The sequence below is a fragment of the Schistocerca serialis genome, chromosome 6, assembly GCF_023864345.2.
Source record: "Schistocerca serialis cubense isolate TAMUIC-IGC-003099 chromosome 6, iqSchSeri2.2, whole genome shotgun sequence".
Classification (NCBI taxonomy): Eukaryota; Metazoa; Arthropoda; class Insecta; order Orthoptera; family Acrididae; genus Schistocerca; species Schistocerca serialis.
In genome coordinates, this window is record NC_064643.1 from 356,571,527 (window position 1) to 356,587,545 (window position 16,019).

At 43.6% G+C, this 16,019-nt stretch overlaps 1 non-coding gene across 1 annotated transcript; it reads left to right on the forward strand.

Moving 5' to 3' along the window:
- Window positions 1–1,088: 1,088 nt before the first annotated feature.
- Window positions 1,089–1,163, forward strand: Trnap-agg (transfer RNA proline (anticodon AGG)). The gene has a single exon. It is a non-coding gene; the product is annotated as a tRNA-Pro (tRNA).
- The last annotated feature ends 14,856 nt before the right edge of the window (window positions 1,164–16,019 follow it).

A 16,019-nucleotide genomic window follows, 5' to 3' on the forward strand; every position in this document is an offset into this window, starting at 1 on the left:
TAAACATGCGTGGATGCAACAGTACACTCATGACATACGTTATACAATCATGAGGGTTGTCTCTCCCAATAGAATGGACTGTAATCACGTGTCTGGTGATATTTTCGTAAACATGAGGCATCGTGAGTTGTGACTGCTACGTTTTTAAAGCAAAATGCATTTTTAAGTTCCGGGTATGTGGCAACTGCATAATCTCTAAAGCTCTACGGACGTAGAGAAAACGGGCTGCATATACAAAAACCCTGATTAGTAAATACCTTAAGCTTTTACTAAGTGAAAAGCAAAGACTTTTAGGGCATTGTAACATGTCTTACAACAAAAATACTCTGTCAACGCCATTTATAATGTGATTATAGTAAACTTATGCGAAGTAAGAATAGTCATTCTGGTATCAGAAGATTTATTCTGAAAACGTAAACTTTTGCTCCAACCAAACAAAATCTACTTCAGTAGATCTTATTATATGAGACGCTTAACAATGACGACAGAAAAACATTACGAATCTCTAGGACCAAGGAGCGAAGGACAACAACGTACACAATGGTATTAAATTATTGTATTTAATTGTTTTCTATTTACACAGGACGCCAGACGAATCCAAAAATCACACATTTAGGTTTACACATGCACGCTTATTTTTATTTTGGTGTGGGGAAAATCTGTTTCACAACGGAAGATGACACAGCAGTAAGTCATCCCACGAGCGACAAAATGACACATATTGAAATACGTGACCAAGGCACAGAAAAGCAACCGTAAACTAATCAACAGAAGAAAGGTCGCTGGACCTGATCGATTACCAATTCCATTACACACGTAGTATACGTGTGAACTTGCCTTTCTTCTAGTAGTAACTTACCATAAGTCTCTAGAGTAGCTAATGACTGGAAAACAGTACATGTCATTCCATTCTCAAGAAAGGTTGTCGAACAGATATCCCCCAGGCTGTGGCTAAGCCATGTCTCCGCAATATCCTTTCTTTCAGGAGTGCTAGTTCTGCAAGTTTCGCAGGAGATTTTCTGTAAAGTTTGGAAGGCAGGAGACGAGATACTGGCAGAAGTAAGGCTGTGAGGATGTGGCGTGAGTCGTGCTTGGGTAGCTCAGTTGGTAGAGCACTTGCCCGAGGAAGGCAAAGGTCCCGAGTTCGAGTCTCGGTCCGGCACACAGTTTTAATCTGCCAGGAAGATTCAGAGACAGAAGTTTAGGTCTATATCTCTGGCGTCTGTCTGTTGTACAGTTTTCGAACATGTTTTATGATCGTTTATTATGACATTTATGAATACCGAAAATCTCCCTTGTAGGAACCAACATGGGTTCTGGAAACAAAGAATCTGTGCAACTCAGCTTGCTCTGCTTGTTCACGAGACCCAGAACACAGTAGATACAGGTGCCTTCGGCTGTGGCCAAGGGGAATGTCATAGGACCATTGCCTTTCATAATACGCAGGGTGACTCACGTAACGCGAAACATCCCTTTTATTTAATTAGCAGTTACACGCATCAAAACGCGGTTTTTGACAAATGTTAGAGGGTCGAGGGTCACGTATGTTTTTGTCTGGTTAATGTTTTTAGCGCTGGTATCAACTACGATATTGAAGTAAGTAAGGGTTTTTCTTTTCTTTTTTTAATTGTAACCTATACATTTTATAACTGCATTCGACAACTCTTGAGAAGACTATTACAATGATATACCTTTTGTTAATGTTGCCATTAAAACCTGTCATACAGAACTCGTGAAATGTCCTGAAATGTGAGAGCGCGCTGACCGGAAATGGCAAATACTGCCAAGCAGGTGTTTCCGACCAGGCTGCGAAGTTGTATACCGTAAGGTATGCCAGCGCTACCACGAGAAAACTTTATTTCCTCTGGAACCAACACACGACCTAGATGCAGATTCACTTGCGAATGTTGTAAATGGAAATACGACATGCGCTAGAATCTATTGTATCACAAAGGGCTTATGGAAACTATTTCCCAAAGATTTACTTGAGCTGACACAGAGAAATCACCGGTTCATTCTTATAAAAGAAAGAGGTCTTATACGGTACAAAAGCAACTGCTGTGATAAATATGAAAATGTTGGAAGGGAATTTGACCTACCTTTTCCTGTACGTGGCTGTGTGCTTCTTAGAAGTACAGTACGTGCTGTCCGTCAACTGTCTCTACCTGCACTGTCCTGAATTACATGATATGGGATACATTCGTTGAACTAAATTTTTTTATTAAAAATACTTTGTAGACCACCTGCCCATCACAAAATAACTGTTCTTGTTAACGAAACGTCGTTTCCTGCTGAACATAAGCGCGTAATGACAGTGTTACCACCTATGTGCAATACACGCTGTCGACTTATTTGACATTGCAATGCAATTTCGTACACACGTAAATGAAATAAACAATTTACTAACAATGATTTGATAATGACCCAAATCAGATAACAAATTTTGTCTTCCAAAAAAATAGCGTTACCCCTTATTTAAGCACGTGTCCAAACTGCTGACCATGGACTAAAAGAGACATTTGCAATCGCCGATCGAAAGAACAGTGAACACCTGCAATTACTGTGGATGATATAGTAGAGGATGCACTGGCGATTCGACGACACATATCGTCTTGAGTAGTTGTGGCTTTGTCATAGTGCTTTGAGAGCTCCCCTAAGAAAGAAACTGAGACGAATCAAATCGGCTGACTTCGCAGGCCATTTGACGACAGAGTTTCGTTCTGTTGAATGTCAAGGAAAGTTATAATTCAGTACTAACGTTTTAACACGGGACAAGTGAGCTGGACAACCGTCGTGTTGCAGCCACATAAACTGTCGAATATCCAATGATATCTCTTCTAGATGAACAGGCAGAATGTCCGTCAGAAAGTGAGTGTACGAATGTCCATTTAGAACGCCTGAGATGAATTAAGGTCCCACAATGTAATTTCCTGTGATGCCATACAATACGTTTACGCTCCACGGTTGTTGATGTTGCACCTGACAAAGCAAGTGCGGATTTTGGCTGCTCAGTAGTGTATGTTATGCAAATTTACATTATCCTGGTTAGTAAACGTTGCTTCATCGGCAAAGAGCACACGTAGGAAAAACGTAGAGTCGTCTTTCCGTTGCTGAATGGCAAACCGACAAAATTCTGTCGTCGACTGCCTGATTAAGAGACAGGTGACAGGGATGGAAATTCTGTCGATGCCGGGTGCTAATGACAATCGTCTGATTCCACATGCCTTTCCAATATGTCTCGTATCACTGTGCGTATTCATTAGCGTCGCAGCCAGAACAGCATTTTCGTGTTCTCTGTCAGTTGCAATCTTCTTTCTTGTCCTCTTTTTGAAGTTCAAGCAGACTGTCCAAACTAGCGTCCTATTAATTCGTGCAATTGCCTGGTGCGTCGAACATTGGCGATCGGGATAGATAAGCCAGTACTGCTGTTCTGTTTTTACAGTATTTCATTTACATTCACTGTATAAATGTAGTATATCCAATTTCTGGTTGGTGCACATGTCAGCACGCAACGAATGTTGAAGTAGAAATGAGCGGCCTGCTGCGCAGATATGTAGAGAGGCAAATGTGTTGGCATTCTGACACATCGTATTACAAGGGCTCTGCTTGTCGGTGTTCGCAACGCTAATGCCGATTCCGGCCACCGTACCCTCAGATTCCAGGACATTTCTCGAATCTATTTAACGAAAGGTTTCAACGTCAACATTAAAAATCGCTATTTCACCGTAATTGTCTTCTTAAGAGCTATCGGATGCAATTATAAAAAATATACAGGTTAAATTTTAAAAAACGTACTTACCTTAATATCTCAAGCAAACAAAAGAAAAAAAATACGTGCCCCTTGACCTTCTAATATTTGCCGAAATCCGCGGTTCGAAAGTAAAGGGGTGTTAGGTCTTACGTGAGTCTCCCTGTATATAAAAGACGTAGTAGATAACGTCGAAATTTCCACGAGGCTTTTCGCGGATGATGCTGCTGAAGAGAGGGAAGTTGCGACGCTAGAAATTTGTAGCGAAATGCAGGACTACCTAGAGAGGACCGACGTTTAGACCAGGGAATGGCAGTTGACCCTCAACGTAAACAAATGCAGCGTATAGCGAATAAATAGACAGAAAGACCCTTTATTCTATAATTATAAAATTAAAAATCAGTGGAAGCAATAACTGGAATAAAATTTGTAGGTTTGTAAAAAGAGGGTGATTCAACGTTGAACGACCACATAAAATTAACCGCGAACAAGAGAGAAGCCACCCGACTGAAATTCGTTGAAAGAAGCCTCAGGAGCCGGCCGCGGTGGTCTCGCGGTTCTAGGCGCTCAGTCCGGAACCGCGCGACTGCCACGGTCGCAGGTTCGAATCCTGCCTCAGGCATGGATGTGTGTGATGTCCTTAGGTTAGTTAGGTTTAAGTCGTTCTAAGTTCTAGGGGACTGATGACCACAGATGTTGAGTCCCATAGTGCTCAGAGCCATTTGAACCATTTGAAGCCTGAGGAGCCTTAGTCCATCAACAGAGCAAGTAGCTTACAAAACACTCGTTCTACCAATACTTGAATATTACTCTTCAGTATGGGATCTGTCTCAGACAGGAGCGATACAGGAAACAGAGAAGATCCAAAGAAGAGCAACACGATTCGTTACTGGTTCATTTAGGAAGCACGAGAGCGTCGCGGAGTAGCTCAGCCAACAGCAGTGGCAGAAGCCGCAAGAGAGGAGTGTGTGCATCACGATGCGGGCTGCTGTTAGAGTTACGAGAGCGTTCGTTCCGAGAAGAAGAATCCTATTATATATTCCTTCTCCTACGTATATCTCGCGAAAAGGCCATCTAGATAAAATTAGTAAGATTCGAACCCACACGGAGGCTTACCAGCAGTCGTTTCTCCTGCGAATGAAACGGGAAAAGGGGAAAGTCACTCTGGTACTCAACGTACCCTCCGCCACATACCATAAGATGGCTTGCGGAATGTAGATGCAGAAGTAGATAACATCGTTCCACAAAAGAAGTTAAAAGTAGTTGCAGTCCAGTAAGTCATATCACGTTTCTCTCTATTCCCAGCAGAGTAAGGAGAATATTGGAACTGAAAAGCTTTCCCAAGAAATCCCACTGGGAAACTCTTGCTCCTCTCCCATCACGCTGAGATTTGACTGATGGGGTCAAAAATGTACAAATTTGCACCCTGCGGATACGGATGGCCGGTAAAAACACGTAAAAACAACTGTTTTACAGTCCTCTATTACGAACCAGACACTGAAACACACGCGTGAGAACTTGAAGAAACTGCCGGTTCTAGGCGCTTCAGCCTGGAACCACGCTGCTGCTACGGTCGCAGGTTCGAATCCTGCTTCGGGCATGGATGTGTGTGATGTCTTTAGGTTAGTTAGGTTTAAGTAGTTCTAAGTTCTAGGGGACTGATGACCTCAGATGTTAAGTCCCATAGTGCTCAGAGCCATTTGAACCATTTAAACTTGAAGAAACTCGTTACTTTTGGTTAGTACGGTTTGATGTTACACTCTGAAAGGTAAATAAATTAACAGTTAGTCCTTTCTATTGGCGAAATGATGATACCTAAAGACTATCCACATCAATACAAAACAAAGAAAAGTCCGTAAATTTATAGACGAAAACGGTCCATTGAGCCGCGCGGCATTAATCGAGCGGTCTAGGCGCTGCAGTCATGGACTGTGCGGCTGGTCCCGGCGGAGATTCGAGTCCTCCCTCGGGCACAGGTGTGTGTGTCTGTCCTTAGGATAATTTAGGTTAAGTAGTGTGTAAGCTTAGGGACTGATGACCTTAGCAGTTAAGTCCCATAAGATTTCAGACATTTGAGCTTTTTTTTCGATCCATTGACAATATAGCACGACTAAAGGAAATGTAGTTCTTGAGCGATCCAAATGGCTTTGAGTGTTATGGACAACGGATAACTGATTCGAAATTCCCGAATATCCTGGTGGTTTTGACTCCTTCTTTACAAGACAATGCTAATCGAACAGTGCTCTTATGGAACACTGAATGAGCCATGGTGGGAGGAATCTAGAGTGCGCTACAGTGCTTCCTGGATCAAAGTGCTATGAAGTCAAGCGAGCCAAAATGTTATGACCACCGCATACTGAATGCCACCTGGCGACGTAACGGATAGTGCCGCGCTATGGAAAGCACATATGCGAAACAGGGAGCAATAGGAAATCATCCTAGCGACGATGCGGGTTGCAGAAAGGGAAATTCACTGACATAAGCGATCTCGACAAAGGGCATTCCATTATGGTCCGGCGCCTAAAAACATGCAACTCGTAATCGGCGAGGCTGGTCGGCTATTCGAGGGCGACTGTCGTGAGAATCTAAAAAGCACTCGGTCTTCATGCAACAAGTGGCCCATCGGGACCATCAGACCGCCGTGTCATCCTCAGATGAGGATGCGGATAGGAGGGGCATGGGGTCAGCACACCACTCTCCCAATCGTTATGATGGGTTTCTGTGACCGGGGCCGCTACTATTCGGTCGAGTAGCTCCTTAATTGGAATCACGAGGCTGAGTGCACCCCGAAAAATGGCAACAGAGCATGACGGCCTGGATGGTCACCCATCCAATTGCCGGCCAAGCCCCACAGCGCTTAACTTCGGTAATCCGACGGGAACCGGTGTATCCACTGCGGCAAGGCAGTTGCAGTGAGAATCTATGGAAAGTGATTAAAAGCTGGTGTAGGGGCCAAGTGGTTGGTCGTTCACGTCTCTACACAGAGCGCGTAGTCAGAAGCTTGTCCACTCTGGAAAGTAGTATATGCGGTAGTCTGTGGTAGTTCTGACGGTAGAGTGCATTGCATGCCTCTGTGTTTCGGAACACACTGTTCATTTCATATTGTTGAACACGGTGGCCCTTAGGAGACGACCACATCGTATTCCCATCTCAACTAAACGACATCGACAGTCCCGGTTTCTTTGAGCGCGGGATAATAGCGAATGGACTGTAAAGGAATGGGAACATGCCTCCTGGTGAACATCTACATATACTAATGGCCAATAAAATTGCTATACCACGAAGACGAAGTGCTGCAGACGCGAAATTTAACCGCTGGAAGAAGATGCTGTGATATGCAAATGATTAGCTTCTCAGAGCATTCACACAAGGTTGGCGCCGGTGGCGACACCTACAACGTGCTGACATAAGGAAAGTTTCCAACCGATTTCTCATATACAAACAGCAGTTGACCGGCGTTGCCTGGTGAAACGTGGTTGTGATGCCTCGCGTAAGGGGGAGAAATGCGTACCATCACGTTTCCGACTTTGATAAGAGTCGGACTGCAGAATATCGCGATTGCGATTTATCGTATCGCGACATTGCTGCTCGCGTTGGTCGAGATCCAATGACTATTAGCAGAATATGGAATCGGTGGTTTCAGGAGGGTAATACGGAACGCCGTGCTGAATCCCAACGGCCTCGTATCACTAGCAGTCGAGATGACAGGCATCTTATCCGCATGGCTGTAACGGATCGTGCAGCCACGTCCCGATCCCTGAGTCAACAGATGGGGACGTTTGCAAGACAACAACCATCTGCACGAACAGTTCGACCACGTTTGCAGCAGCATGGACTGTCAGCTCGGAGACCATGGCTGCGGTTACCCTGCCGGCCGCGGTGGTCTAGCGGTTCTGGCGCTGCAGTCCGGAACCGCGGGACTGCTACGGTCGCAGGTTCGAATCCTGCCTCGGGCATGGATGTGTGTGATGTCCTTAGGTTAGTTAGGTTTAAGTAGTTCTAAGTTCTAGGGGACTTATGACCTCAGATGTTGAGTCCCATAGTGCTCAGAGCCATTTGAACCATTTTGCAGTTACCCTTGACGCTGCATCGCAGACAGGAGCGCCTGCGATGGTGTTCAAAATGGTTCAAATGGCTCTGAGCACTATGGGACTCACTTGCTGAGGTCATTAGTCCCCTAGAACTTAGAACTAGTTAAACCTAACTAACCTAAGGACATCACAAACATCCATGCCCGAGGCAGGATTCGAACCTGCGACCGGAGCGGTCTTGCGGTTCCAGACTGCAGCGCCCTTAACCGCACGGCCACTTCGGCCGGCTGCGATGGTGTGCTCAACGCCGAACCTGGGTACACGAATGGCTAAACGTGATTTTTTCGGATGAATCCAGGTTCTGATTACAGCATCATGCTGGTCGCATACGTGTTTGACGACATCGCGGTGAACGCACATTGGAAGCGTGTATTTGTCATCGCCATACTGGCGTATCATCATTTCAGATATGTTACGACCCGTGCCTCTACCCTTCATTCGATCCCTGCGAAACCATACATTTCAGCAGGATAATGCACGACCGCATGTCCAGGTCCTGTACGGACCTTTCTGGATATAGAAAATGTTCGACTGCTGCCCTGGCCAGCACATTCTCCTGATCTCTCACCAACTGAAAACGTCTGGTCAATTGTGGCAGAGCAACTGGCTCGTCACAATACGCCAGTCACTACTCTTGATGAACTGTGGTATCGTGTTGAAGCTTCATGTGGAGCTGTACCTATACACGCCATTCAAGCTCTGTTTGACTTTTTGCCCAGGCGTATCAAGGCCGTTATTACGGCCAGAGGTGGTTGTTCTGGGTACTGATTCCTCAGGATCTATGAACCCAAATTGCGTGAAAATGTAATCACATGTCAGTGCTAGTATAATACATTTGTCCAATGAATACCCGTTTATCATCTGCATTTCTTCTTGGTGTAGCAATTTTAATGGCCAGTTGTGTAGATACTCGATAAGCCACCGTACGTCCGTGGCGGAGGGTGCCCTGTACCATTACTAGTCACTTCTCGTTCCACCCGCAAATAGAGCAAAAGGAAAACATCTATCTATATGCCTCCGTACTAGGCTCTTGGTCAGGTAGCTTACCTTTGTAGTCCCTATGCGCAATGTATGTTAGCGGTAGTAGAATCGTGTGGCAGACAGTTTTTCTAAATTTTCTCAATAGTGATTCTCGAATAGAACGGCGCCTTCACTCCAGGGATTCCCATTCCAGTTCCCGAAGCATATTCGTAACAATTAGAGTTGTTCGAACCTACCGATAAGAAATCTAGCAGCCTGCCTCTGAATTGCTTCGATGTCTTCCTTGAATCCGACCTGGTATGGATCCCAAAACACTAGAACAGTTCTCAAGAACAGGTTGCACCAGCGTCTTACATGTGATATCCCTTACAGGTGAGCCACTCTTTCCTAAATGAAATGATAATTAAATAAAGACCCTACGCTATCGACTGGCGTTGATATACATCAACGGGGACAGATGAGAATGTGTACCCCGACCGGAACTCGAAGCCGGAATCTCCTGCTTACATGTAAGACGCTCTATCCATCAGAGACACCGAGGGCACAGAGAATACGCGCTCCCCATGAGACCCACATTCAGAAATTAATGTCCACACACTACATTCGTACTGCCCCTGCCCATTACACTCATTACTTGCGGCAGACAATGTTACCGAGTCTCGTAAGAGTTCGGTCAATACGTATGCATCCGCACAGAAGAAAAAGGTCAATGGTCAGTTAGCCTTAATTATATGAAGATTGTATCTGTTCTTCCGGACATTGCCCGAACTCTTACGGGAATTTGTAAAGCCGCGAGTAATGAGTGCAATGGGCAGGCGCTATGAAGTCAAGCGAGACAAAATATTATGACCACTGCATACTGAATGCCTGGCGATGTAACGGGTTGTGCCGCGATATGGAAAATATATAAGTGAAACAGAGAGGAATAGGAAATCATCCTAGTCACGAAGAGGGTACAAGTAAGGATACAATAAGTTGGGAATGTGGGTCTGACGGGAGGCATGCCAGAGATAAGTCCCTGCAGTCGCGCTATCCTCTGTGCCCTCGGTGGCTCAGATGGACAGAGCGTCTCCCATGTAAGCAGCAGATTCCGGGTTCGAGTCCCCGTCGGGGCACACATTTTCAACTGTCACCGTTCACGTATATCAACGCCTGTCGACGGCGTAAGGTCTGGATTTCATTATCATTTCATTCTATAGCACTGCATGGTCACTGATGGACATGTCCGAAAAAACAGATACCGTCTTCATATACTCTTTCCTAAAATTCTCCCACAAAACCGAAATCGACCATTCGCGTTCCCTACCACAGACCGTCTAGTTAGGACGTATTCATCTTCAGTAACTTACATTTCTCGACATTCATCACACCAACTGGAGATTTTGTCTAAATCGTCTTGTATCTTCCTACAGTCTCTCAACGACGGCACCTAACTGTACACCACGGCACCATCAGCAAACAACCTGCCCATACAGTCCCCCCAAACCATTTACGTATATAGAGAACAACAGAGGTCCTATCACACTTCTCTGGTCGAATGTATAGCTTTTGATATGTTATTTACTACATTGTCTGTCTGACTATTTCCCTAACAATCTCATAAATCTCAAAAGAAATCATATCTTAAAAATAGCTGGATTATAGATGGAAGCATCAAAACAATGTTTATCAGGCAATGACACGAAACAGATTATTACGCTGAATATCAAGAACTCTCTCACAGTAACTATAGAGCTAGATGCTAACATAGCTTCAAAAAGTGCAGAACATTTACCGATTACAGAAAAATGAGTATTCTACGATCTACATCTACATCTGCATGGATACTCTGCAAATCACCTTTAAGTGCTGGCAGAGGGTTCATCAAACCACCTTCACTATTCTCTATTATTCCATTCTCGTATAGCGCGCGGAAAGAATGAACACCTATATCTTTCTGTACGAGCTCTGATTTCCCTTATTTTATCGTGGTGATCACTCCTGCCTATGTAGATCGGTGTCAACAAAATATTTTCGCATTCGGAGGAGAAAGTTGGTGATTGGAATTTCGTGAGAAGATTCCGTCGCAACGAAAAATGCCTTTCTTTTAATGATGTCCAGCCCAAATCCTGTAGCATTTCTGTGACACTCTCTCCCATATTTCATGATAATACGAAACGTTCTACCTTTCTTTGAACTTTTTCGATGTACTCCGTCAGTCCTATATGGTAAGGATCCCACACCGCGCAGCAGTATTCTAAAAGTGGACTGACAAGCGTGGTGTAGGCAGTCTCCTTAGTAGGCCTGTTACATTTTCTAAGTGTCCTGCCAATAAAACGAAGTCTTTGGTTAGCCTTCCCTACAACATTTTCTATGTGTTCCTTCCAGTTTAAGTTGTTCGTAATTGTAATACCTAGGTATTTAGTTGAATTTACCGTTTTTAGATTTGACTGATTTATCGTGTAACCGAAGTTTAACGAGTTCCTTTTAGCACTCATGTAGATGACCTCACACTTCTCGCTATTTAGGTTCAACTGCAACTTTTCGCACCATTCAGATATCTTTTCTAAATCGTTTTTCAGTTTTTTTATCCTCTTAAGACTTTATTAGTCCATAAACGACAGCGTTATCTGCAAACAACCGAAGACGGCTGCTCAGATTGTCTCCCAGATCGTTTATACAGATCAGCAAAGGGCCTATAAAACTACCTTGGGGAACAGCAAAAATCACTTCTGTTTTACTCGATGACTTTCCGTCAATTACTACGAACTGTGACCACTCTGACAGGAAATCACAAATCCAATCACATAACTGAGACGATATTCGATAAGCATGCAATTTCACTACGAGCCGCTTGTGTAGTACCGTGTCAAAAGCCTTCCGGAAATCCAGAAATACGGAATCGATTTGAAATCCCTTGTCAATATCACTCAACACTTCATGTGAATAAAGAGCTAGTTGTGTTTCACAAGAGCGATGTTTTCTAAACCCATGTTGACTGTGTGTCAACAGACCGTATATGATAATATTATGTCACTTCGAAACAAAATTATATAGATTACAGTAAAATTTTTAGTCTCTTAGAAGAAGCAATAACCACCCCGAGATTTGAGAATGAACATTTCAGAGCAATCAGAAAAAAATCTTCTCCATTCTTTGAATTAGAATCGCTCAAAGCTAACATATAGATGGTTAAAGAGGAAGTAAATGAAGTTATATCAATATATACTGTTGGAAATATACATTCTTTGTTTATAAATAAGATGTGGTGTGTGATACACAAACGTTAGCCTAAAGCTTCCTGGTATTTTCGGGGCATACCGCTTTTGACTTTCAGCTGTGAACAAAATTCGAAAATAGTTATCAAAGTCTGACTGTTCTACAGGCTATCAAAACAACGTTCTGCCTCCTATAAAACATTTTTCACGTAAAACTGAAGAGTTCCAAATGAGTGGAAGTCTTAGTTTTGAGAAACTAAACCCCCATGAGGAAATCTCGCTTGATGGGATAGCGGGGAGGATATCCGACCCCCAAGAAAATTTTTTAGGTTTTGATTGTTCGTGCCATCAGTGAAAGATTCTGACAGGTTTTATGCTGCCTACCACGAATTTCTATACAGTGCCAACCTCTTCAGCTCAGAGTACCACTTGCAACCTACGTCCTCAATTATTTGTTGAATGTATCCCAGTCTCTGTCTTCCTCTACTGTTTTTACCCTCTACAGCTCCCTCTAGTACTACGGAAGTTATTGCCTGAAGTCTTAACAGGTGCCCTATCATCGCCTTCACTATCCTTCTCATCCTGTCCGTTTGTCCGTTCTTCTTGTCAATGTCTTTCACATATTCCTTCCCTCTGCGATAATGCGCACAACCTTCTCATTTCTTGAAAATTAGGTGGTCTGGTAAGATAAGGGCGTAACTTTCCTAGTTATTTTATAGTATTTGCTATATGCCTTAACCGGAAAATTAGTTGAAGCATTTAATCAGAGAGCTGACCTTTAGAGGTTTATGCTTTAAGTTAACTGGTTACAAACAGGTCCTAACTTTAATATCAAGTTAATTTAGGGCAGGAATCATTGATATTAAGACGTTATAGCATCATTGGCTGTCGTGTCGAGATGAATATAAATAAATGTAAGATGATATTTCTCCTTAATAAATATTCCGAGAAACAGATAGCCTATCAGACAAATTGATAAGTCAACATCAAACATTCACATCCGAGTTGGACAATACTAGATATAATGGACAAATTTTTCATTAGACACGAAGCTGTCTTGTTTATTAGACGAGTGCTTTTGTTAACAGAAACAATAATTAGTTGTTAGAAATGACTCTTTCATATCAAGAACAGGTACTTGAAATATAGCTGCATTTTTTTACGAATTGTTTTAAACTTAACGTTAAGCAGCCACAACACAACTGCAGGGCGCATCATAATGTGTACTAGCTTCGTTAAGAACGGTATTGAAACTCCTAAGCTTAAAAACGCCAAAAGTCTATACTGAATCAATAATTTAGGGCGTTAGAGTTTCAAGCACTTCAAGTTTTTCGACTATTGAACTTGAAACTTGTGGTTATGGGGCAGTTATTGCAAACCAGCAGCTGACAAACCCGGCATTGTCCAGTTATTCATTTTGTCAATTTGTATTAGAAACGTACTTTTTCTGTACGCTTGGTACGGCTGCTGCGCATTTGTATGACATGATTTTGTAAACGTCTCTATGGCACTCCCCCTTTATAGCTCTAGAGATGGCTATCGTTTCCGCCTACAGCCGACTGCACTTCGAAGTTGAATGCTATGAAAAGCAATTCGACGTTTCAGGTATTTCCTTGAGCAGAGTCAACTGTAGGAGTGTCTTAGTAGTAAATAATAAACGTATTAAAACTTCATGCAAGATGAGACTTTTTTCACGCTTCTCAGTTTGTGTAACGTTATATCTCTTGAAATACGCGACGTGCAATGATATATTTGTGTAGGAACATTCGGTTGCCTATGTACATACCGTTTGCGAACGAGTCAGTTTGCGTGGCCATCCTCCGCAGAAAGCCCAGAAATATTTGATTTGTAAATGCAAAACGCCTTTTCTTGCAGCAAGAGTAGGCGTTTATTTACAAAGCAAACTGTCTGCGAAATTTTTTGCGAATAGATTTAGTAGCACAGAAGTAATAAATTTAAACGTCATGTGTGATGCGCCAGTTTTCACGTATCTCATGGTTTATGACGTAATATTTTCTGAACTCTGATAGTAGGTGGATCTTACCCGCAGAGTGATTGTTCCCTGATTGTAAGGTATATGCGTACCATATTTGGTAGAAATCGGTCTGGGTGTTGTGTGCTGTCCTTAGGTTAGTTAGGTTTAAGTAGTTCTAAGTTCTAGGGGACTGATGACCATAGATGTTAAGTCCCATAGTGCTCAGAGCCATTTGAACCATTTTTAGAAATCGGTCTAGTGGTTTAGGAGGAAATGTGGAACGTGAAAAACACAAACACACACACACACACACACACACACACACACACACACACACACACACACACAGAGGTACTGCTTAGCCTGTAATTTCTGGTTTTCCTAACCACTTTATTCCTTTCCTCACTCTGACGTCAGTTTCTGAGTTCTGCAAGCTAGTACAAGAGCTTAAATTTCAGCACTAATAGTCATGGACTGTGAGGCTGGTCCCGGCGGAGGTCTGTAGGATAATTTAGGTTAAGTAGTGTGTAAGCTTAGGGACTAACGACCTTAGCAATTAAGTCCAATAAGATTTCGCACACATTTGAACATTTGCAGTGTTGTGTTGGCAGAAGAGCCAACACCGTGTTACAACTGGAGGCCGAAATGCACGTGTTTTAGTTCACGCAGGCTGGCGTGAAGAGGGAACAACTGTAATGACGTGAGGTCTGGAACATGACAAGGAATGAGAATTCAGAAAGCGGACATAATTAGTTTGATACTTAACTTTAATCCATTAATGATGACCGAGCGAGGTGGCGCAGTGGTTAGCACACTGGACTCGCATTCGGGAGGACGACGGTTCAATCCCGTCTCCAGCCATCCTGATTTAGGTTTTCCGTGATTTCCCTAAATCGTTTCAGGCAAATTCCGGGATGGTTCCTTTGAAAGGGCACGGCCGATTTCCTTCCCAATCCTTTCCTAACCCGAGCTTGCGCTCCTTCTCTAATGACCTCGTTGTCGACGGGACGTTAAACAATAACCACCACCACCACCACCATTAATGATGAACGTCGCTCTTGACGGTACATGAGTCACAATATTATCTGTTCAGAAGATATAGTAACTGAATATGGCGCCTTGCTAGGTCGTAGCAAATGACGTAGCTGAAGGCTATGCTAAACTGACGTCTCGGCAAATGAGAGCGTATGTAGACAGTGAACCATCGCTAGCAAACTCGGCTGTACAACTAGGGCGAGTGCTAGGGAGTCTCTCTCTAGCAGACCTGCCGTGTGGCGGCGCTCGGTCTGCAATCACTGATAGTGGCGACACGCGGGTCCGACGTATACTAATGGACTGCGGCCGATTTAAAGGCTAGCACCTAGCACGTGTGGTGTCTGGCGGTGACACCACATTCAGCACTAATCGATGGTTTGGTAATGTATTTGTAAAACACAAAATGAATGCAAGTGCAGTCATACGGTCGACCTCATCGTCTAACATTTAGTTACGGAATCATTACGTAGCGGAATGCTTAAACGGTACAGAATTGAGAGATAGGGTTCCACGAAATTTATTTTCTGACGACCTGTCTCACAACAGACGTAGGATAAAGCAATGATACTTACGTCTCAGTACTACGTCGTGGCTAACAACCAGGGTCGGTACAGAGCACTGTTAGGCACTACCCTTACCTGTACACCTGCTTTCCAGGTCACCCTGTAGCGATCTTCAGGGTCCCCTTCCCCTCTACTGCAGCAGCAGAAACGACGAAGCCGGCGCAGCATACCGGAGCCGCAGGGCGCAGCGGGGCGTAAGCACCAGCAGCGGATCCTGTTTGTCGCACAGAACGCAGTTCAGTTTTCGTCTCACATGCTTTGCGAAGTACTGAATTGTAACTGCGTCTTTTACTGTGTTCAATACTGTATATTAACGTATTTCATGTTTTGCGTTAGCTTTTAATACTTTTGTATTGTGTGAGATGACTTGGAGTAAAAACCAGAAGTTTATCAGCAGAACTCAGATTGCACCCAGCTACTCTTTGTGTT